Genomic DNA, 22,472 nt, shown 5'->3' on the forward strand with positions numbered 1-22,472 from the left:
TTTCGGAATGTCATTGTTTGGGGTATATTCATGGTAATTGATGAATATTTATGTGAGGGCTATTGTACTATTGGAAAGTAGACATTAGAAATTATTCACACTATTCTAAATGATTCATAAGTCCAAGGATGATCGACAAATTTGTGCACATCATTGTGAAATGTAATTCTCAAACATTCTGTGATTTCTATCAGATTTGTAATTTAGCAGGGTGAAAATCTATTTAATTTTTACACACCGACGAAATGTGGATTCCCATCCTGCCGGGGCTGCCTCGCAGCCGAGCATGAGGAACACTGTGGCAGGCAGTGACGCATGAATTCGTACACCTGGCTGCAGCGAATAGCTTCCGAGAGAAGGCACTACATTCTGCACGCTGGAAAATCTGAGATACACTTGCCGGAATCTACGCCATTTCTGCTAGCTTCAAGGTGCCCGCGTAAGTTATATACTCCAGTGCCATGGAAATGCTGCTCAAAATACACAGTCCTAGCCCTAGAGTGTCCCGCAAGGTTGCTTCAGATATATGTACCAATATATTACCACTTTACCTCAAGAATAGTTTCTTTTTGCAGTTCGCCTTTGTAACATTTCACGTTTGTGGCGTCTCCAAAATTCAACACGTGACGTTATTAGCATGCGCGGAAAAACAATGCATGAGGAGAACACCCTTGCCAGCTAAACTTTGCATCCTCGCCCTGCATCGTGGTAGTTGCTCGATCGCGCACGCAGCGCGAGCCTCGAACACTCTGCATATGCGACAACTGTGCTCGTGAAGCCACCAGCCTTCCGGCTTGCTTTTGCACGTTTTCTCTTCCCCTTCGCATCCTCACTTATTGACGTGGTCTCCAAGAAGGCGTGCGAATCGGACGGGCTAGGCTGGTTGCTCAGCGAGGGCTGCCGACGCAGCTCGCAACTAAGAGCAGGAAGGGGGCGCCGTCAGCATGAACGTGCCTGCAGTACCCACACAACTAGTTTTGGAAATGGTGACAGAGTGGAAACAGGCATTTTCTTGAAAGTAGGCGTCAAAGATGTTGCTTCCGGTAGCGGTGAAACGAAATGTGGGGAAGGGTCCAAGGCAATTCTTTTTTCTTGTGACAGGAAAAGACGATCGCATTTTGTTATCAACATACTGTATTTATAGTGGGTGTTTCAGCGAATGCTTTATTTTTTTTGTTTAATTGCTTGTGGCAGATAGCATTATTCTAGTCCATGAGCCGGTCTTCTCGAAGAGGCCGACATTACTTGCACAAGAAATTGTAATGCATTATCGACTGATTACCAACAGCGATAATTATATTTTTGACTAATTACCATATGGTAGAAACCGAAAAAAAATTCTAGCTGTTGACGCTGTAAAGCATGTACAATTGAATAACATTGTGTAGACGACACCCTTTACGAGATATGCACCGTCAAACTTGGAGCAAATATGAATTCCACTTACTTTCTTCTAAAATATCCTTTTATGCATTGAAGCACGAAATTAACTGAAAGGCCAAAGTATTTTCCCGCAAGGTTCTGGAATTAATATATCACAACTGGTGTCCTCTTTAGAATTAGTTCCAAGTGGATGCACCTTCTGATCTCCCCTTCTAGAATTTGTGATTTGCAATATGCGCCATAAGGTTAGTTAAAAACTACATAAATAATGGTTTCGCTAAATCATCGATTATGCATTTACATTTTTTTTGTGCAAGGAATGTCTGCCTCTGCACTAGACGAGCTCATGGACTAGAGTTATGCTATCTGCCACAGGCAACTCATGAAAAAATTTGAAACTGTCCGCTGAAACACCCGGTATATCGAACAGCGATTATGAACCCATTGGGAACATCAGAACCCATTGTAGACCCGCTTTTTTTTTCTTTTGCTCAACGGTTTAATTTTGGCCAATAGGGTGCGCACATGCCATGGTGCTCCTAATTTTACATTAATGTATCAAGAATTTCTGCCAGAACTTTAACAGCATTATAATATATAAGTTTTTCTGTTTCATTATGCTCCTGTCTGACTTGGCGTCTTACTTGGCTCAACATATATTTATAATGGACTGGAACTCTTTCTGTCAAGTCGCTATTATTCTGTTTCATGACATGGCACATAGTGTTTTACAAGACACTCTCCGGAATTTTTTTTTGCAGGAAATCCCAAGCAGTGCTAGTTTGTGTTGCAATAAACATTTGTCATAGTCATGGCATCGCACTAGTGGTCGTGCTCACATTCATACTTAGTGTACATTAAACGCTAGACGCTCCGATATATTTAAAAACGCTCTCTAGGAGGACAATGTTACTGGTAAATGTTAAGTCAAAGGCAGAAGACATTCTGCTGAAAATTACTGTTCCTCTTGCAAGAGCCTGTTATGACATAGAAAGTCAAGCGCAAGGGACTCGACATGGTCGTTCAGCCTCGAGGGACCGGGCGAGCACAAGACACTACTTCGTAAGATGTAAATTTATTTACATAATGAAAGTCCAAGAGAGACAAAAAACAGGAAGGCGGGAGGAGAGCATGTCTAATATACTCTTTGGCCATCGAATGCAAAAAGCGCAATCTGCTTCCGAGTAATTGTCTCTTAAAGTCTCGGCAATTAAATTAGCAATCGGTAATGCAAAGCATCCGGTGCGATAGATAGCATTGATGGCGTGAAGGGGATAAACAAGCCCTGCCCCCCTTTATTCACTTTGATTACTATCAGCAGGCAGCCTCTTCGACGTGCTATAGATGGTTCAAAACTATCCGCAATGCGGGAGAAGCGCGCCTTGGATGGGAATGCAAAGTTTTGCTGCTATAGGTCGCCTTCTTGCTTTATTGGAATGCCTGGGTGACAGGAGAACTTAGCAAAGCATTGAGGAGTACCTTCCAGTTGCCAAAGTGTTTGTTGTCAATGCGTCATGGTTTAACGAAACGCAACAACCCTTAAAAAGGATGCTGTTTGAGCTGACCAACCCAAGCTTCACCCAGGAGGGGGTGACAAGGAAGGAGCCTATCTCAAGCATAAATACTCCCGATTGGGGTCTGCCCCACGGTACTGTATTTATAAAGTACAAGCATGTATTTTCCACCTGCACAAGTTCACTTCTTTACGCCACATTTTACATAGGCGATGTGTTCTTTCCGCATTTAAGCTCTTGCTGATCACGTCGCTAAGGGTCTCACTACAGTTTAAACAAAGCTGCAATTATAGGTTGCGCTAACGCACTTCTGACGCGCCTAACGAATTTGTATTTTGATAACATATGATCGCTACTTTTCTTGGAAGACACTACGCTGTCGCTGTCTTGGTTCTTAAGACTTCCGTTTATCTTGGTTTAAGTGTCTCTATGAAGCCTTGTCTTTTTTCCCACAGCTGTTTTCTCACCCACTTGCAGCCTTGCGCGGCTATATGCATGGACCTGCTGCTAGTGACAATAGTTTAGCAGTATTCAATGGGTGTATTTATTGATGCTCAGTATTGTTTACAAGTAAGGCAGGTCCATAATGGAAAACGCCGTCTGGCCGGTTAAATGACGTTGTCCTCAGGTTAGAGAAAATTAAATAGTGATTTACTCCGACAGATTTAAAAACACTCTCTAGGAGGACACTGTTGCTGGTACATGTTAAGTAAATGGCAAATGACATTCTGCTATAAATTGCTGTTCCTCTTGCAAGAGCTTGTTATGGCATAGAAAGTCAACCGCAAGGGACTGGACATTTCCATCCAGCCTCGAGGGACCGGGCAAGGACAAGACACAACTTCGTAAAACGCACATTTATTTAAGTAATGAAAGTCCAAGAGATTCTTTTGTGTTGATATTGGTATTGTCTCATGCATGAGAAATTCTCTTTACTGTTGTCGCCTTGTTAGTGGTTGTGAAGTTTAAGCACAGAATGTATTGTTGTTTCCAGATCACTGCCGAGACGGCTATTGCAGCACCATTGCATGGTGGAGATAAGCTTGACCTTTCCCTGCTCATCGGACTTTGCCATCATTATATTCCTGGAATCACTGAAACATGGCAATAGCTTTCACACTTTCAATACGTTAAATAAACTAACACTTCACTCAATAGTACAAATATTCAAACAGTCTTGCGGTTTCTATTGTTTTATATGTACGAACTTTTCAAGAAATCGCTACGCTGTCCCCTTCCATTCGCATTGATCCGTAGGAGTTATTTCCTGATCATTGACTGGATTTGCGCAACCAGACATTGCGGCTACATAGGCAAGGGCGCTATAATGTAAAGCTATTCCAAAATTTTCTATTCCATTTCAGAAATCAGCCCTCCGCGATTGGTCAAAAACTTTTTTGGACCACCCCGCTTCACCTGTCTATCACGCGACGTCACGAAAACCGCGATCGCTCCCCATCTGATGTTACGTGTACATGCTGATTATGCATAATTTGACGGAACAAAAGAAAAATAGTTATTTCTGATTCGACGTCTTTTCGTCATTAGCCCTCGGCTATTGGTGAAATGTTTTCGGGCTTCACCCATTTCACCTGCTTGTCACGCGACGTCGCAAAAGCGCGAAAACTCACCCCGTCAAAGTGACGTGTACGCGTTAAAGATGCATTATTATGCCGAAGAAAACTTAATTTTCTTCTGACTAGCTGCAGGTTGCCCCGTTCCGGAAGGAATAAAAGATGGCTGCCGCCGATCGCTCAGGCACTGGCTATTCACACCTGCCGGAGCGCACGAGCTTATTTTCGCACAATAGATTTTTTTTGCTTGGCCGTGTAGTGTTTTCGAGCACTTTCGGCACGTTTACAACCTCGCTCTGCCAGCTCTTCTTTGCTGCGAATCCGTTTTAGCGGCATTCTTAACCTTTCGTTGCATGCCGCCGTGATTTTCGACCAGGCAGTTCAAGTTAAGTAAGGAAAAGCGGACCAATCGCAAACGCTGGCACCACCCTCTTCATCCGGTTATCGAATTTGAGCGCGGTGGCTCGGCCCCATCGAATCCCTTTCCACTTGAGCGTGCTCCTCGCCTCTTGTCAGCCAATTAGATTAGACAAGTCACTCAGTGTATGTATGTTATTCGTTTTTGAAGCAAACAAAAGTGACCTCCTATGATCGAGGAGAGCATTTGATTGGTCTGTTCAGACAACCCTGTGGATGACCGCCCGTTCCTTGCGTCTGTGGTTACGCAAATTTGACGTCAGGAGATTGGAATAAAAACATAGTGGAATAGCTTTACCTTATAGGGGCCCAAGACACAATTTCACAGAATGACAGAGGATTGAAGTGTGTAACGCTAGTCGAACAAAGAGTGTCACTAAAGGATTGTAGTCTTGACATTGAGAGGTCTGCTTGTGGAAATATGGGCTCCAACGCATCACCTTTATCGCGATAGCAATTATATGGGCACTCCAGGTGCAGTTTTACAGTCGGCCTCGCCATGATCTTGCGTATGAAGTCTAAGGGTGATAACGTCGTCGTCGCACGTCATATGCTTATTTGCAAGTGAAAGCAGGCGAGGGAAGCCGACCGTTGTGGCTCAATCTGGAGCGCGCGAAGGAGGAAAGGTAAGAGCAAACGCGCCGTCTCGCGTCGCATAAAAGGCCTTGGTGGGTGGCGTTGCGCTCCGGCGGCAGCAGCGGCTTTCGCGACCGGGAGCAAGCGCAACTGGCGATCGCAGCTCAGCCTCGGGACCGAAGAGGAGGAAAGCATGGAGGCAGCGCAGGAAGGAGGAGGGCTGGGGGGTGTTGGCGGCTTCGACTCCATCAAGAAGCGCGCACTTTGCACGGCCGCGCGCGGGTGGGCGCGCTCTACATTGAAAGGGATTTGCAGACGCCTCATACCCTGGTGCGAGCTGTGTTCTTGCTGCTCTGGCGTTGATGTGATATACAGCACCAAGGTCTCTTCACTTGCTGCTGCAGCCGCGCTTCTTTACACCAGCGTTGTGACAGCGAGTTTCCCCGCTATTTCATTGATTGTGATGTGTTCGTATTTGATTGTGCGCGCTGACACCATGCTTGCTGATTCAGCTAGTAAGCGAACGGTTCCAAGTCTATACGGCCGATGAAACTACTATCCTTACTCCGTATAATTGTTTACTAATTTGCTATTGCAATCGGTGCTTCCCCTTTCGGGCGGAACTGCGATTTTTCTTGGACGAATGTTGATCACTTTCGGCTATGTAAAGTAGAACGTCCGTTGTCCAAACCAACGAATTTTTTTACCTCGGCCAATTGTCCCTGTCATCGTGAAGGGTGGATGAAATTTAGAACAAATATGCGACAATTATTTTCAAATAGCTATGGCATATATTTATTACTGGCAATTACAAAATTTTCACGACAGATGACTAACCGCATTACCAGCGTAATATTTTACTTGCAGACCCAACAGAGAAAACCCTGTGTTGCTTTTACTTTACGCGCCACGTACCCTGTCGCAATATAGTGAAGCGAGTGTGAAAATAGTTATACATATAGCGGATCTGAAAACGAAGTTTCGGGTTCTTAGTAGAAGGGGGAAAATCGTTAAGAAAACGTTCTAAGGAACGAATCTACGTTCAAAAATAATGTGCTGGATGGAAAACTTGAAGTTATGACCTAGATGTCATTTGATCACTTTGTTTTCGTTTACATAGCTGCTGAGAGAAAGCCTACTCTAAAAGCTACAGAGCAAAACTTTCTGCAATGCCAAACGCAGAGGTGTTCCCAGAAAAGGGATAGCTAAAGACAGTTCAAGGAGTCAAAGTGGCGAGGTCATCATAACTACAGAACAGAAGAAGTTTAATGCGGTACTGCAAACACAGAAAGAAAGTTCATCCGCAAAGCTAAGTTTACAACTTTAGAGCATATCGTGCATTCTTAGATGTCTCAATATATCGTGGCTACATCATACCGCAAATCCATCCAGCAGGACACGAAAAGGCTGCAGGCGCATTGGTCGACAGCTGACAGCATTCTTCTGCTGATCACAAGATAAGACAGACTACTGAAGTCAGCGAATTTGTCGGCGGTGTTTGAGAAATCGTACTGTAATGCTTCGAACTACTATCCCTTATCGTGCCATTTTTTACGAACATTCTTGCCATAGACTGTGTTATTTTTACGTCGACTATTTTTACAGAGCTTTTAAAACATATTTCGATCACATTGATGCCGATGAATTACTTCCCAAGTTGAAAATTACCTGAAAAAAAAAAAAAAACTAATTACATCAATTACATTTTGAAGTACATTCAGCTTTATGAGAATGCTTGAAGGCGCAAGTAAATTAAGTTGTCATAAAGATAGATATTTGGCAAGGTGGAAATCTGCGTTAGTTGGTTATGGTTTCATTGTAATATGACAGCGCGACGGGCGAAACACAGAGAAATGGAAATCTCAGGACGAGCGCTGATTTCCACCTGAAAGATACCGGGGCGTTTTTATATACTAAAGTTTATTACAATGCAAGGCAATCGAAAGCTGCGTGACGAATACTTCGGACAGTTTGCCCATCCGAACCGCTTGAAGAATTTGCCATTGCGTCTGCCCCCTGTCACAGGGGGGGCTGGCGCTAGGATAAATTGTTGAAGCAGCTCGGATGGGCAAGCTCTCGTGAGCATGCACCCCGAAACCTTCGATTGTCTTTACTTCTAAAGAACTTCTGTGGTTAAGCACGTGTTTATATGGTTATCTTTTTCACGCTGGTCATTTCAGCGCACGCTCTGCGATGAATGTATATTGTGCGGGATTCACATTAAAGTTTTATTTGAAAGTGCGCGCACATCCTAGTGGTTTTCTCTGGGTTTCGTCTGTCCCTTGGTCATATAGAAATGCTATAGTTCTTAATTCAATCAATTCAATTATGCTGTGTATATGGATACAGGAAAATACCTCACATCTAACTACTTTTCTGGTACACTAATTCTTACTCATAATTACAAAATACGGCTCATCAACTGAATATTCTGCCGAATAGATGGGCGGCGTAAGATAAAGCTGCCTTCGCTTTTACATCTTTAAACGAGGTGAAGCCGATTGTAGCTTCGTGCAATTCATCATACCGCCCGATGGAGCGGCTCACCTTCCCCTGCCGTTGAAGTGAGTAAGCACATTGGAATTTGGCAGCTCCACAAAAAGGCGATCGGCTTCACCTCACTCAAAGAAAGTAGCCTGAAGGCAGTTTCATTTTACGCCGGCCTTTTAGGTCACTAGCAGGCGGTACTGCAGATAACACTTCGCAGTCTCGCATGCACATGCAAGTCAATAGCACGCGTAAATCGGAGAGCATCTATTAAAGCGATAGCTGTCGTTGGCCACCGTTCGCAATGTGTCAGTTTTTGCTACTGTACTGCCAACTTGTGAAACTGGATGTCACTAGGTGTCAGTAGGCACAAAATGAAAGTACCAGCGAAAGGGCTTATATAACCTTTGTATGCTGACCTGGTATAAATCCGGTAACGTTGAGCTTAGTGTCACAAGATGGCGGCGACGCCACACTCCCCCTCCTCCTTCGTCTTCTGGATTGGATTGAGGCGGCTCGCTACGTGATTGCGCGCGTTTTCCGAAGATAGATGGTGTGCGCCTGGTACTCGCACTCGGCTTTAAACTGATCGCTCTTCCCTCCTGTGTTCTTTGAAATGAATTTGCGCGGCTCTCTACGTGCTTGCTCTCGCATTTTCGAGCACAGATCGGTGTGAGCCTGGTTTCTGCACTGGGCTTTCAACAGATCGCTCGCTGCTCGGGCGAAAAGACGATGGCTAGCCAAGAGTACTTTTGGCTGCGTGCTTACAGTGTATGCACAGATGGGTATGCGCCTGGTTTTCGCACTGGGCATTAAACAGATAGTTCGCTGCTCGCGCTTAAATTCGAAACGAGCCTCAACTAGCGATGAAGTGCCTTGCCGCGGGCTTATCGCGTATGTAAGCACACTGTAATACCGGAAAACATTCATACAAGCAAAGGGTCAGAACGCTATGCTTTATTTTCCTTCACTTTGTGATATACATTCACAATAAGTAGCACCGAGCACAGGAAAGTATTCTTTGTGGGTGGCACTGAGCGATGGTTTCTAACTAACGCAGAAAAGAGTCTTTGCAGCACGCGTCAGCGTTAATCGACTGTCACCACAACCATCTCGGGTGCGACTGCAGCCGTGGCACAGTTACCTTGCACCCCGTTTTGACGAGGTGGCGCTTCACTTTGTGCCAATAATTTTGTATATTTTGAGTGTGAACAACCGGGATGGCGTCACATCACCAACGATCGGATGCAAACACATCACCGCAACGCTGGTTCTACAGGATATATTCTGTCTATATGGCCAAAATAAGAGGATGGAAAGGCAGGTGCCCGGCAAATATATCGCTCTGGAGGAACCACATGCCAGGGCGAACTTGTAAGAAAAACGAAAACGTGTCCTTTTAGTCATAAACTAATTATATCAGTTGCTATTTTAATTGAGAACATTACCGGCCATCTTTATATTTCATTCACATGACCAGCTTGAAATATTGAAAGAAAGCAAAGTTTGTGAGATGTTACTTGAAGTTTCCCGAATTACCTGTTGCGGGGAAAGTTGTGAGCAGAATAACTGGCGTAGTTAGTTCGCTAGGGAACTGAATGCCTTTGTTTTTGTTGCGATGATGTCCGTCTGTGCAGCTAGGTCGTTTGCAGTGACCTAATTAAACAATTATTAGTAGGCTTTTAAAAATTCATTCGACTTAATAAAAACAGATTATACGACAAACTGTTATACTGTTTGAAATAAAAACTACAGCTAACACGCAAGATAATTTCCGGTTAATATAGTATTAGGAAGACACATATTTAAGGCTAGCAACGCTAATGCACATTTATGTGTTCACCTTTTATTGTAGCTATTTGTAGGGTTGTACTCATTCAAGGTGAACATTTCTTTAGTATTCTCTAGCTTACAGGAGCTAGAACAGATAAATAAATCCAGGAGGTTAGTCATTAAATAATCAGAAGTCGCAAACGGCGGTTTTTTCTGCCACGAAGTAGAATAGACAATAAAGTTATAGCCGCCTGAATCTAATTATGGTACTACACCTATCATTGTCGAGCCCTGAACTTGTAAAGCTCAGCTATGGCGGCCACGGCGGCCGCATTTCGATGGGGGCGAAATGCGGAAAACACCCGTGTACTTAGATTTAAGCGCACGTTAAAGAACCCCAGGTGGACAAAATTCCCGGAGTCCTCCAGTACGGCGTGCCTCATAATCAGAAAGTGGTTTTGGCACGTAAAACCCCATAATTAAAAATAAAGCTTGTATAGATCATCAGTGTGCATCCTTTTACGACAGGAAGGTAGTGCGGAACAAGCGCGTAAGATACTGACTTCCCTATATTACGCACTTCTTCAATGTCACACTCTATCATAATTAGGTTATAGTGAATTTCCTCAAAATGTAGCACTGAAGTGTTATCTGAGCTCAAACTTGATATTTTTTTACGATCTATTAGAACATCTAATGATATGCGCTTTAAAACTTAGACCACTAAATATATTAGTGCTACATGACCGATAGCTTTCCTTTAGAAGTCTGGCTGCACTTCTAGGGCTTTTGTTTAATGGCTTCTTTCAATTGATGCTGCGGAATTGGAGATTGGTTAAAGGGGAAGTATTTGGTTGCTGATGGGATGTTGTATAAAATGGTCTTTAGCAGGCAGACATTACGAGAATAATATTGCTAGTTAGGCGGGTTGCATTAATCGTTCGATTGTTTAATTTCTTTACTTGGGAAACTTGGAGCTAAAACCAGAGTAAAATAGCAATTTTATGCCAAGCGCTTTGTCACCAAAAGATAATGTTGGTAATGATACTATTAGGAAAAGAAATGAAGTGGATATCACGTACTGTGGGAATTGATGTTATGCGAAGCCTTTTGCTTGTAGCTGTGTACCCAGCATGGCTTTAGGTTATGTAAAGGTAGCTAAACCTGTTTGTGTAAGAGAAACAGCTATATCTCTGGTGTGAGCGCGTGTGCCGCTGGTGCAAGACGATGACGACGATGATCGTGTGACGCTGACGGCTTTATTTTACTCCAGTGTCTCCACGCAAGCTTACGGCATGTCGATTGTTCGTTTTTACAAAGGCACCGGAGGAGGCAGCGGCAGAGAGTCACCGACAGACACGTGGATTTTGACGTCATCCCGGAATAGGTTAAACAATCGTGCCCGCATTTCTCTATGTCATAGGGTGAAAGAATTAGCTGTGTGTATTTGCAATCCGATGATAAAACCTTAAAGCCTGTTCGACCTGAGCCGATTATGAAGGCAGTGCAGCACCATACAGTTCCTACGTAGCCTTAGCAGCTAGGGAAGATCACTAGGGAACATTAGTGGATTTCAAAGATGTAGAGGTAGCGGGGTGCAGTCTAGCACAGCATCTGAAAGTGTGAGCTATCACGAGGAAGCAACACGAGACAGCCGCATGTGACGCACGTGCCAAGCGTCACAAAGAAGTAGTGGGATTTGGCACGGGATGAGAATGTGCGCGATTGTAGCCTAGTGGAAAGAGTATGAAGCTGCTGTGCTCGATTCTACAGAGGTCTGAAGGGGCGCGAGACAGGATATACCTAGGGGCATACCGACCTACCCCGCACTCCCTCGAATGAGGTCAATATTGCTTCCCAATAAAATTAACAAAATTTGTGACGAACTGTGGATACCATAAAATACTGCCGCATTCTCAGACACAACTAGTAACTTAAAGACATCGGTGGCCGCGGCACCACAACTGTAGCCTTCTTGTGCTGCCGATGGTTACAAAGAATAAAATATTGGCTTAAGAGACAGAGTGTGTGTGCTTGTAGACAGGAATAGATGCTCTTTTCTGCAGCTCTTTAGGAAGCACATCTCAGCGGCAGGGGAAATGGGAGCATGACATAAAGAGGAAAGAAGGTAGAGAATTATGATCGTCGCTGCCGCAGTAGACATATATAACAGCAGCATGCACGTGGTGATTTACAACTTGGACACCTGGCCCGTCTCCACCAGGAGCCTAACCGTGTGCTTGAAAGCGGAGTGGTGGTGGAAGCCTGGGAACGGAAGTTGCGACACCGAGACCACAAGAAGACCCAGGTGTCGAAAGTCTGTGAAGGAACATGCTCTTTCCCTTGAATACGCGGTGCAGAAGCAAGAAAGATGCTCACTTGCCACTGCCGCTCCGTGCCCAATACGATCCTGTGGTGAAGCTAGGCCCTTGTGACATTTCCAGGATGCCATCCAGAAGCAGCCGATCCAGTGACGTAGTAGTAGAAACCACTCTTGTCTTGTAAGGAAGCTATGAAGATGGGAACGAGCGGCTCACCCGCTGCATGGCGCGCTGGTACGCATGGACTATTGCAAGGTGCAGCTGCAACGTGTGGCTCGAATAGTCAAACGCGGTTACAGGCGCGATAAGCTGCCCTCCTTATAAGATGCACCTTTTTGTTGCTCGGAACACCGACTTGCTCGGAGCGAGAGCTCCAAGTGACTTAAGTCAAGGGCACGATGCTCGGCCGTCAGCAGAGTGATACTAAAGCGGGTAGCTTCCAGTCATCGCAAAGCTAGAGGCGCGGTCTGCGAGTAGCAAAAGGTCACGACCGGCGAATCCGACAGGTCCACAACCAGATGCAGTCCAGGCAAGTTTGCAGCGGTGGAGCTTGCGGTGAAAGGCAGCTGGTGCACTCCCGAGCGCCGTAGAACTGGGATCACGCTGGTGTGCGTACCCGAGCCAGTGTGCGCATGAATGAAGCCCTCTGCGCAAACGTGCATGTGTCTGTCCAGCCGGTCCTGCCGCATGGACGCCGATGTTTTGTACAGGGCGCATGATGGGGACTGCTTCTTTGAGATGCCCTCTTTTGTGGTAGAAACCTGATACGGTGGTTGGTGTGCACGGAGGAAGTCATGGAATGACCAGTGAGGGAAGGCATCCAACATTCTCGCACGACCGACGAGGCCACCCATGCAGGAGCCTCGTCGGTTCGGCAACCTGATGAACTTAGTCGCACCACCAGAGAAGCCGGTAGAGCCGTTCGATATGGTGGAACCTATGCTGTAGTAGAAGCAGGGACATCGGCTAGGTCCTGGTTTTGGCCTGAGCAGTAGCAATATGTGAGCTCATCGCAGACGAAAGACAATACTGATGACTTTTCGGTGCTGTAGCTCAGGGCGGTTTAGTCGAGACCGTGGTAGGGCTACCAGAGGTAGCGAATGAAGGTTTCTCGACACAGCCGCAACTATGAACAGGCGGGGAGCCCACTTTGCTGGTGAAGCAGCGAACTGACACGGACACAGTGAAAACACACAAGAAAAGACGACAGTCGCTTTTCTTGTGTGTCTTCACTGGGTCCGTGTCAGTGCACTGCCACACCAGCAAGCTATGATGATTATCCACCAACTAGCCCAACTTTCCACATTACCGAAAGCCCACTCTGGCCTGGATCTTCTACCGCGCAGCAGCAGACGCTAGACTGCCTCTTGTAGTCTCACAACCGAGCATTGTGCGCCGCCGCCGCAGGCGCCCACGAGCGGAGCTGATCGATCTGAAATCTGCAGCCGGCGTAAGAGGATCACGGCCGACTTTCAAAGACTAGGGTTGTCGCGGAAGACCATCGGCGTGGCTCGACCCCGTATGACGAGGCTATGCAGGACAAGGAGTGTCTCTCATGGATTCATTTTTAGCTCTACTTTTGTTCCACCACACCACAGCGTTCCTTTTGAGGCACGTGTCCCTCTGTACAACAAAACTAACCGTTATGTAGGGCTCGGTTGACCACGAAGTAAATGTTGTTTGTAATGTCTGAACATGCTCGATTTACTTACCCTTTCTTGCCTAATATAACGTATTGCTTGTGAATAAGAATTTACAAAATAAAATAGGACCGAAGACTTGCGACGACTAGAGTGGTTTGGCGGTTGCAAACTTTTTGCCTTGAATACCAAATTGTCCTCGGACTCCAATAAATGTCTGTTTGTTGTTCCGCGTTCATCAGTCCTTCGCAAAGTTTTCGCAGTCTACAGAATAGCGATGATGGCCTGACACTATTTTAATGCAGAGAATGCGAATATACAAATGCACGAATGCCTGTTGCTACTTGCCGCAGTAATGCTATTCGGCGTATTTTAGAAGTGTGAAATATGCTGGGTCCATGTCACACTCTTTGCATGGCCAGCGGCGTGTAATGAGTAGTGCACCAGCGCAGCTATCACCACGAACATGAAACTCACAGCGAAGTGCTAATTATGAAACAGTAATATATGACGCTTTACATGACATATATAGAATATGATCATGAGGTACGTCGTAGTCGACGACTCCAGAATAATTTTGATCACCTAGGGTTCTTTAAGTTGCACGAATGAATGGTACATGGGCGTTTTTTGCCTTTGAGCCCCCATGAAAATGCGTCCACGATGTCTATGATTTGATCGTGGTTTCCCGAGTTCAGCAGTGCACCGCCGAAGCGCCTATGCCATCACGGTGGGTAAGCTGTCAATATGTGGGAGATCATTAAATATATGGACTCAGAATTGCTGACAGCAGATGAGACTGCGGAAGAACAAGTTGTTAATTGCAGAGGAGAACTTTTCGGGTTTCGGGTATGAAGCAGACTTGTGCGCTGACTTTATGGTGAAATATGGACGCATGGACAAACCTGGAATGAAGGCAATGCAACAACCACGATGACATTGCGACCTGAACGGATCCCTTGTGCAGCAACCTCCTAGGCAACTTCAACAAATGCTTCCGAATAGTAGGAGCGGCGATGCGATCATGATGAGAGTCAGATCATGTAGCTGGAAAGACGACGCTTGAACGACCACGATGGCACCAGTGCAACTTAGGGCAACGAATGCATGACGGCTGTACGACAGCGATCACGTCACGACGCCGCGATGACGAGTGTCGGATGAGAAAGCTCGAGTGACGGCAATCACGCAATAACGACTATATCATGGCCAAGCGGTCACGCCTAGTATTAGTGGCTCAAATTATTGGTCATCTTGGGCCACTGGGTCCCTTAAAGATCTTGACGACGACCACATGGCAAGGGTAAGCACACAAAGCTGGAATAACAACAATGGAACGAACACGATGGCGTTGCTACGTGGAGCACATACCTTGTGTGCCAAGCAGGTAGAAAACTTCGGCCAGTGGGTCGGTATCAGAGACTAGATAGATAGACTGATAGGCTCAACACGGCAGTGGGAGGCACACGATGCTATTTGCAATTAAATGAGCATTTATATTTTTTGTATATATTTTCTGTACTGCTGCTTTGCTGCTGACGACCCCAGTAAGTACTATTCATTGCAAATTTTAAACTGGTTAATATTATTTTCTCGAATAGTGTAGAAAAAAAAACATCGCAGGTACCATTAGAGACGCGTTATTTACAAATACAGCTAATTTTCCCTATGGAAAAGTAATATACATTCGGTGAGAGACATAAAACTATTCTTTACTCGTTCATTTCTACATATTTCCTGGGGTATGAAAATACCACGCCATAAAGCGTCGGAAGCAGTAAAGCTGCCACAAATGAATGTAAAAGAAGTGCATGCTGAACTTGTGAAATTAGTTTCTATCTGTGAAAACTATTTCAGGGATCGTAAAAGAGTGGAAGAAGCTCTGCGTTGGTTCTGCGTGCATGTGCATTTGAGGGTTTTCGGAGCAGGTGTTCTGAGAACGTTTAAAATACACAATGAAGTGATCCGATAAAACAGTGATGCCTCCCGCAGCTGTTGCTGCCGTGTTGAATTTTCATCTGAAGTGCAGGTATTTTTTAACGCATGAAAGCCAGCAGCTGAGCAAAGCACGATTGTCGGCATTGTCGTCCCTACTTTAAGGCTTCAGAGCTGTTTCCACGAATACTTTTTCATGCAGTTGTGTCGCACTTTCCCGAATATGTTTATGCGAAGCTATAAAATCGTATCTATTCGTTAGCCAGAAGCAGTGCCTTCTTAACAATGCCAATAACAATGACACTTTTGTGTGCTTTTTGAGCCTAGAAATACCCACAAAAATTTTCATAGCTCGACGCTGATACGGGAAGTATATAGCCGATTATGTTTCATGAACGTGTTATTTCCACTGACACCGCGCAATTTACACTCAGCTAGGTGTCAGACAATGCTGATGACAAAGCAGAAAAAAGGGCTTAATTGGAAGCAATGTAGCATATCGGCGTCTCTTGTCGCGTTCAGAGTGCTGCTTGATGCTGCTTATGCATTGAGATTGCCTGAAAGATTAATCTAGCGGAAGATAAAAAAGAAGGTACCCCAGAAACAAAGACCGCAACGGCACCCTTGCCTCTTCGGGCAATGTGCTGATAGCAGCAGATCAAGGTGTTCCTTGCCGGCAGTTAAAGCTTAAAGCATGCCTAGAAGCAGCTGCGGTACGTTCGGTGATCCTTAAGCAGCATGTCACAATTACCTCTCTATACATACCCCCGAACTACCATCTATGAAAAACATAACCTCACAGCTTTATCTATGAACGTACCTAGCCTTATGTCGCAGTATGAGATGTTAATGCACACAACATTCTCTGGGGAAATTGTCAGTGGGATGCCAGAGGGCACTTAGTGGAATACATCCTCTTCGCTACAAGCGCCTGCTTGCTAAATCGGATATAGCCTACATATTACAACATGGCAAATAATTCATCCCAGTCTACCGATTTAATCATTGCATCTCTAGTACACTCGTGCCATATCTGGACGGGAACGTGATTCATACGGGAGTGACCATTTCCCCATTGTCATAAAAATGCGGCGAGTGCTGTCTACGTGTGCCTCGTCGGAATGTCAACTGTACCTACTGCAAACGATGCAGGGAGCTCAGAAATTTGACCAGGTATCACATGTCTACAGATTATGCTAAAGATTCAGAGACATATTTGACGGCGTTTATAGTTGACGACGAGCCAATACCTAACCCCGAAATCAATAGATCGCCCTTTAAACGACGCGTTCTCAGGTATAATGAAGAGTGAAAGGAAAATCGCGGTAACGAAAATAAGGCTTAGTGTCACCTCTGCTACTCTTCGACTATTCAGAACTTCCTGAGCTTCAAAAAAGTAGAGTCGGAAGGTAGAAGAACTCGCCGCCGTGCGAAAAGGGAAAGCTGACAAAAATGCAGCTCTAGCATACATTCTTATGCAGACGAAACAAAAGCCTAGAAAAGGGGGAACAAAATAAAACGCAGTGAAACTCACCCTGTAACATTAGTAAGACACAAGGAGACACTCTTGATGACCAGGTTGATTCACCAGGACCATAGTTCGAGCACATTTCCAGTACATCTCATTACACGGATACATTCCAGGGACATCGGAGACAAACGGAACCACTTCCTGTCGACCGCAATGCAAATAGAAATGAACCTTACATCTGTCCATTTAACATGTTCGAATTACAGATTGCACTAAATGGTTGTAAAATATCGCCTCCAGCAAATGACAGAATAATGCATGACATGAATAAACATTTCCACACGGAAACCCACAAGAACTATTGTCGTTTTTTAACTCCATGTTCTCCGCTAACTACATTCCGTCCACCTAGTAACAAGCAATATTCACTCCAATACTAAACGACGGTAAGGACCCGACTTCGGCCAGCAGTTATAGGCCAATCGCTTTGACAAGTTGTCTCTATAAACTGTTTGAGAAAATGGGTAACCAGATCCTCCTTCATTTTCTTGAAAATAACGAATCAATAGACCCCCTACAATGTGGTATCAGCGGAAGTATATCAACAAGTTATCCAATTGTGTATCCACTTGTACGCATCAAGACAACTATTTGCAATGGCTTTGTGCATAAAGCGTTTTATTTGTCGTGTTTTTTGATTTGGAGCAGACATCTCACACCACGTGGCATTTTGGGCAATTTGCTGAGTATATTCAAAAGTTACTTGCCTAACCGACCGTTCTGTGTTAGAGTTGGTGATGTCTTATCACATCCATTTGCACAGGAGACTGGTGTACCACAACGTGGTGAGCTAACCCTCTTCGTTCTAAAAATGAACTCTCTGTATGCTGTCATACTACGTACAATGTTTTATTGTATTTTTGTCGTTGATGTGCAAATCGGTTAAAGACTTGTAAACTTCCTATCTGCGAACGACAAATACAGCGTCAGCAGAATAATTTGACTAAGTGGGCAGGCGAGAATTATTTCAAGCCGCCATCATCATCATCATCATCATCATCATCATCATCATCATCATCATCAGCAGCAGCAGCAGCAGCAGCAGCAGCAGCAGCAGCAGCAGCAGCAGCAGCAGCAGCGGCCTGGCTACGCCCACTGCAGGGCAACGGCTTCTCCCTTACTTCTCCAACTACCCTGATCATGTGCTAATTGTGGCCATGTTGTATCTGCAAACTTATTAATCTCATCCGCCCACCTAACTGTCTGCCACCCCCTTGCTACGCTTCCCTTCTCTCGGAATGCAGTCCGTAACCCTTAATGACCATCGGTTATCGTGCCTCCTCATTACATGCGCTGCCCATGCCCATTTCTTTTCTCGATTTCAACAAAGACGTCATTACCTCCGGTTTGTTCCGTCACCCAATCTGCTCTTTTGTTATCCCTTAACATTACACCCATCATTTAACGTTACACCCATCATTTCAATCACCCATCAAGCTAGCCAAATCCCTGAAAAAAGATGCATCCTTTATTGGAATAAGAGAGGTGCGCTACCAAACTGCGTTATTGATGTTAGTGAAGAACGACTAACTCTGACCTCCGAACATAAATTCATATGTGGTATTTTAGATTATAAACAAATCTTTATCTCCCACCTCAAGTACCCTAACGCAAAGTGCCTCAATGCTATGAATCTTTTCATGCTTTAGTCTAGCACATCTTGGCAAAGTGACAGAAGGTGCCTCTGGAGCTTGCGCAAAAGTCTCTACGACCGCTGCATCGTCATTTCCTCAGCTCCTTCACCGGTTTTTTCGCTGTCCATATCGTCAACAGCAATCTGCCAGTATCGCGAACGAAGATCAATAGACGAGAAATAGCTGGAAGCGTGCAGGCTGTCAAGGGCGTCGTCTATACGTGGTAGCGGGTAGACGTCCTTCTTAGTAATGTTGTTCAGATGACGGTAGTCTACACAGAAGCGCCAAGTGCCGTCCTTTTTCTTAACCAACACCACAGGTGACGCCCAGGGACTCGAAGAAGGCTCAATGATGTTTTTATCGAGCACTTTGCTGACTTCGTTTTGAATTACTTGGCGTTCCGACGCAGAAACTCGATACGGTCGTCGGTGAATAGGCGTAGCATCGCCAGTAAGAATCCGATGCTTGACCGCGAGCGTCTGGCTTAAAGGGCGATCGTCGATATCGAAAATATCTCGGTAGGACGATAATACTTGGCAAAGCTCTTCAGCCTGCGCCGAGGGCTGGTCCGTCGCAACCATTTTCGTTATATTGGAATTGGCACCCGAGGCTGGCGCGAGGGGCCTGCTAAGCTCGCGAGAACCATCGGTCGATAACGCTGCCACGTATTGGTCACCGAGGCAATCAATGGTGGCAAGGCAAATACCTTGCGGTAGAATTTGCTTTGCCAATCCAAAGTTACAGACAGGCATGCGAGTTCGGTTCCCAGTAATATGAAGTATACTGTGAGGCACTGTAACGTCATACCTTATTGGAATGTCTGGCAGAGGAGTGACGAGGTACTCGCCATCAGGAACTGGAGGGAAAGACAACAGTTCAATGTAGGCTATTGACTTTGGCTGCAGGCAAAGAAAGCCTGTGGGACGTAAGCGGCAGTGGGGTGCGTCAGATGGTTCTGCGAACATCGGCAACTCAAGGCGAAAGGTACTGGAAGAACAGTCAACAAGAGCAGAATGTGCGGAGAGAAAATCGAGGCCGACAATGAGGTCGTGGGGGCAATGAGCAATTACGGTGAAGAGGACAGGAGTGTGGCGGCCGGCGATGCCGACGCGAGCCGTACACATGCCGATGATAGGCGCAGTACCGCCATCCGCAACGCGGACGACGCGTGCCGACGCTGGGGTGAGGAGCTTGTTCAGTCGTCGTCGGAAGGCAGCATTCATAATTGAAAGATGTGCTCCTGTATCGATGAGTGCCGTGACAGGATAGCCGTCAACGTCAACCTCAAGGAGGTTTCGTTTTGTGGGTAACGTGAGCAGAGGATTTGAGGGCAGGGTCGACAACGCAGCTTCACCTCCAGAAGCTGCAGTGGCTAGTTTTCCGGCTGGATTCGGGAGGCGATAGGCGGCGAAGAGAAGCGACGGGGTTGGGGCGAACGAGACTGATGGCGTGGAGGTGAGGGCGAGCGGCTGTACCGAAGGTTCGGAGCAGGAGCATCAGCGGCAGTGGATTCATGGCGGATGGTATAGGGAACGGAAGGTCCAAAGGTGCGGGAATAAGTGGCGGTGTATGTTCGAAGAGGTGGTGGCCATCAGTTGTGGCAGTGACGAGCAACGTGGCCGATGCGACAGCAGTGGAAGCACATCGGCCGGTCATCAGGGGTACGCCAATGGGACGGGTTGCGGCGAGATGAGGCGGAAAAGGACTGCCGAGGACGAGGAGGGCCGCTAGAGAACTGGGGAACGCTGGGTTGAGACGTGGAACACATGGAGTTCCAACCCATATTCTCAATTTCCTGTCGGACGACGGCCTGGATCATCGCAATGGTGGTTGCTGGCGGATTGGGAGGCGACGTGGAGAAAGCTGGCGAACAGGTGGCCTCGAGTTCGCGGCGAACAATACGGCTGACGTCGTCACAGGTGGTGGTCTTACGTGGTCGACCCTCCCATGTCGACGTAGCAGTAGTGTTGGGTAGCCGCGTGATTTGGTGTGTTACTCGGCGGCTCTTAGCTTGTTCAAGGCGACGACATTCTTTGATGATGGCGTCGATAGTCGAGACGTTGCCGAAAACAAGCAAATTGAAAGCGTCGTCGGCGATGCCTTTTAGAACATGTGACACTTTATCGGCTTCGGACATAGCATCGTCAGCTTTGCGGCATAGAGCCAAGACGTCGAGGATGTAGGAAACGCACGGCTCCGTAGATGACTGAACACGAGACGCAAGAGCCTTCCTCGCGGCAGCCTTGCGCCCAACGGGGTTGCCGAACAGTTCCCGTAGCTTCTCATTGAAATTGTCCCAACTGGTTATCTCATCGTCATGCGTTTGGTGCCACACCCGTGGGGTGCCGCCGAGATAAAAGATGACATTGGCGAGCATAATCGTTGGGTCCCACCTGTTATCAGCACTGGCGTGTTCATAGAGTTTGATCCAGTGGTCGACATCCTGTCCCTCCAGGCCGGAGAACACACCTGGGTCGCGATGTGTGGCGACCGTGACGATTGTAGCAGTGGGACAAGCCGAAGCCATTGCAGAGGTGGGCGCGTCACCGCGAGGCATTCGCGGTGAGGACGGGGATCGCTGACCTCCACCAGAATGTTGCGTGTGGAAAGACAGAGACAGAAGACGCTATTTACAGGCTATTTACACTGGAGCCAGGCAGCCAGGCCGACACTCGCCCGCGCCAAGCGCACCGACCAACTTCGTCGTTGTACACGCGGCGGCTCGTTTCTTGAGCATCCCTTGATCATATCATAATAATATATATATATATATATATATGTTCTTCCTTTTCATAAAAATTTAGTTAAGAGTTAGCGCTCGCCCTGTCTGCTGCTTTCTGGGTCCGTGTGTTCACTTCGTGCTACAAGCCAAGATCATGTTACCGTAGCAACTCGCCCAACTGTCTATCCTTCTGCAGTTCTCCATGTTCTTATTCAATGTTGCAATAACAGCAGCGAGGAAAAACTATTTCCCTTCTGCCTATCGTGAAATCATACCTCTCCGCCCAGCATTCTTCTTTAGGAATTAACCACCTTCTAGTCTGAAATAAGTTTCAGATTTCTTAGCTGCAACAGACCATGAAAATAATTTTGCCCGGTAATTTTTGGCGTGTGAACAGCCTTTATATTGAACGGCTCTCTTAAAGCTTCAGTGTAACTGTTATATCTTTGTTACGTAATATGTATTTAATGAAACCGAACTACCGTAGTAGTTGAAACAGTTCATCAAATAATAGAAAAAGAAGCTTCCAGCTTCTTTTTTATAAAGAAGCGAGGTGACCACTGAGGCCATATAACGTGAGAGTGAGTGGTTTAAATGTCTCGCCATCAAGAAGTTACTTGTTCCGATCAAATATAACGAGGCTGCATTCTACCACTGTGGTCAACTACAACTCGTAGCAAGAAAAGTACATAATATTAAAAAATTTTCAAAAAGGAGTGTCCCTAAGCCAGTTATGAACCCTTCTTATAGCGGTACCTAGAACACAGAATTCGCCAGAACTCCTCGGTTATCACCAGCGTTTGAGGTTGTGCCACCATTATTTTTGATTAAGGATGTTATGTGTGCAGAAAAAAACTTATCTGTTGACCAACTGCCAAAAGAACCAGACATGATAAAAGTCATAGAGAAGAGATTTACAGGTAGCGATGGGTATAAACAGGTAATGCAATAACCACATCCTCTCA

The sequence above is a fragment of the Dermacentor andersoni genome, chromosome 7 (assembly GCF_023375885.2).
Source record: "Dermacentor andersoni chromosome 7, qqDerAnde1_hic_scaffold, whole genome shotgun sequence".
Taxonomy (NCBI): Eukaryota; Metazoa; Arthropoda; class Arachnida; order Ixodida; family Ixodidae; genus Dermacentor; species Dermacentor andersoni.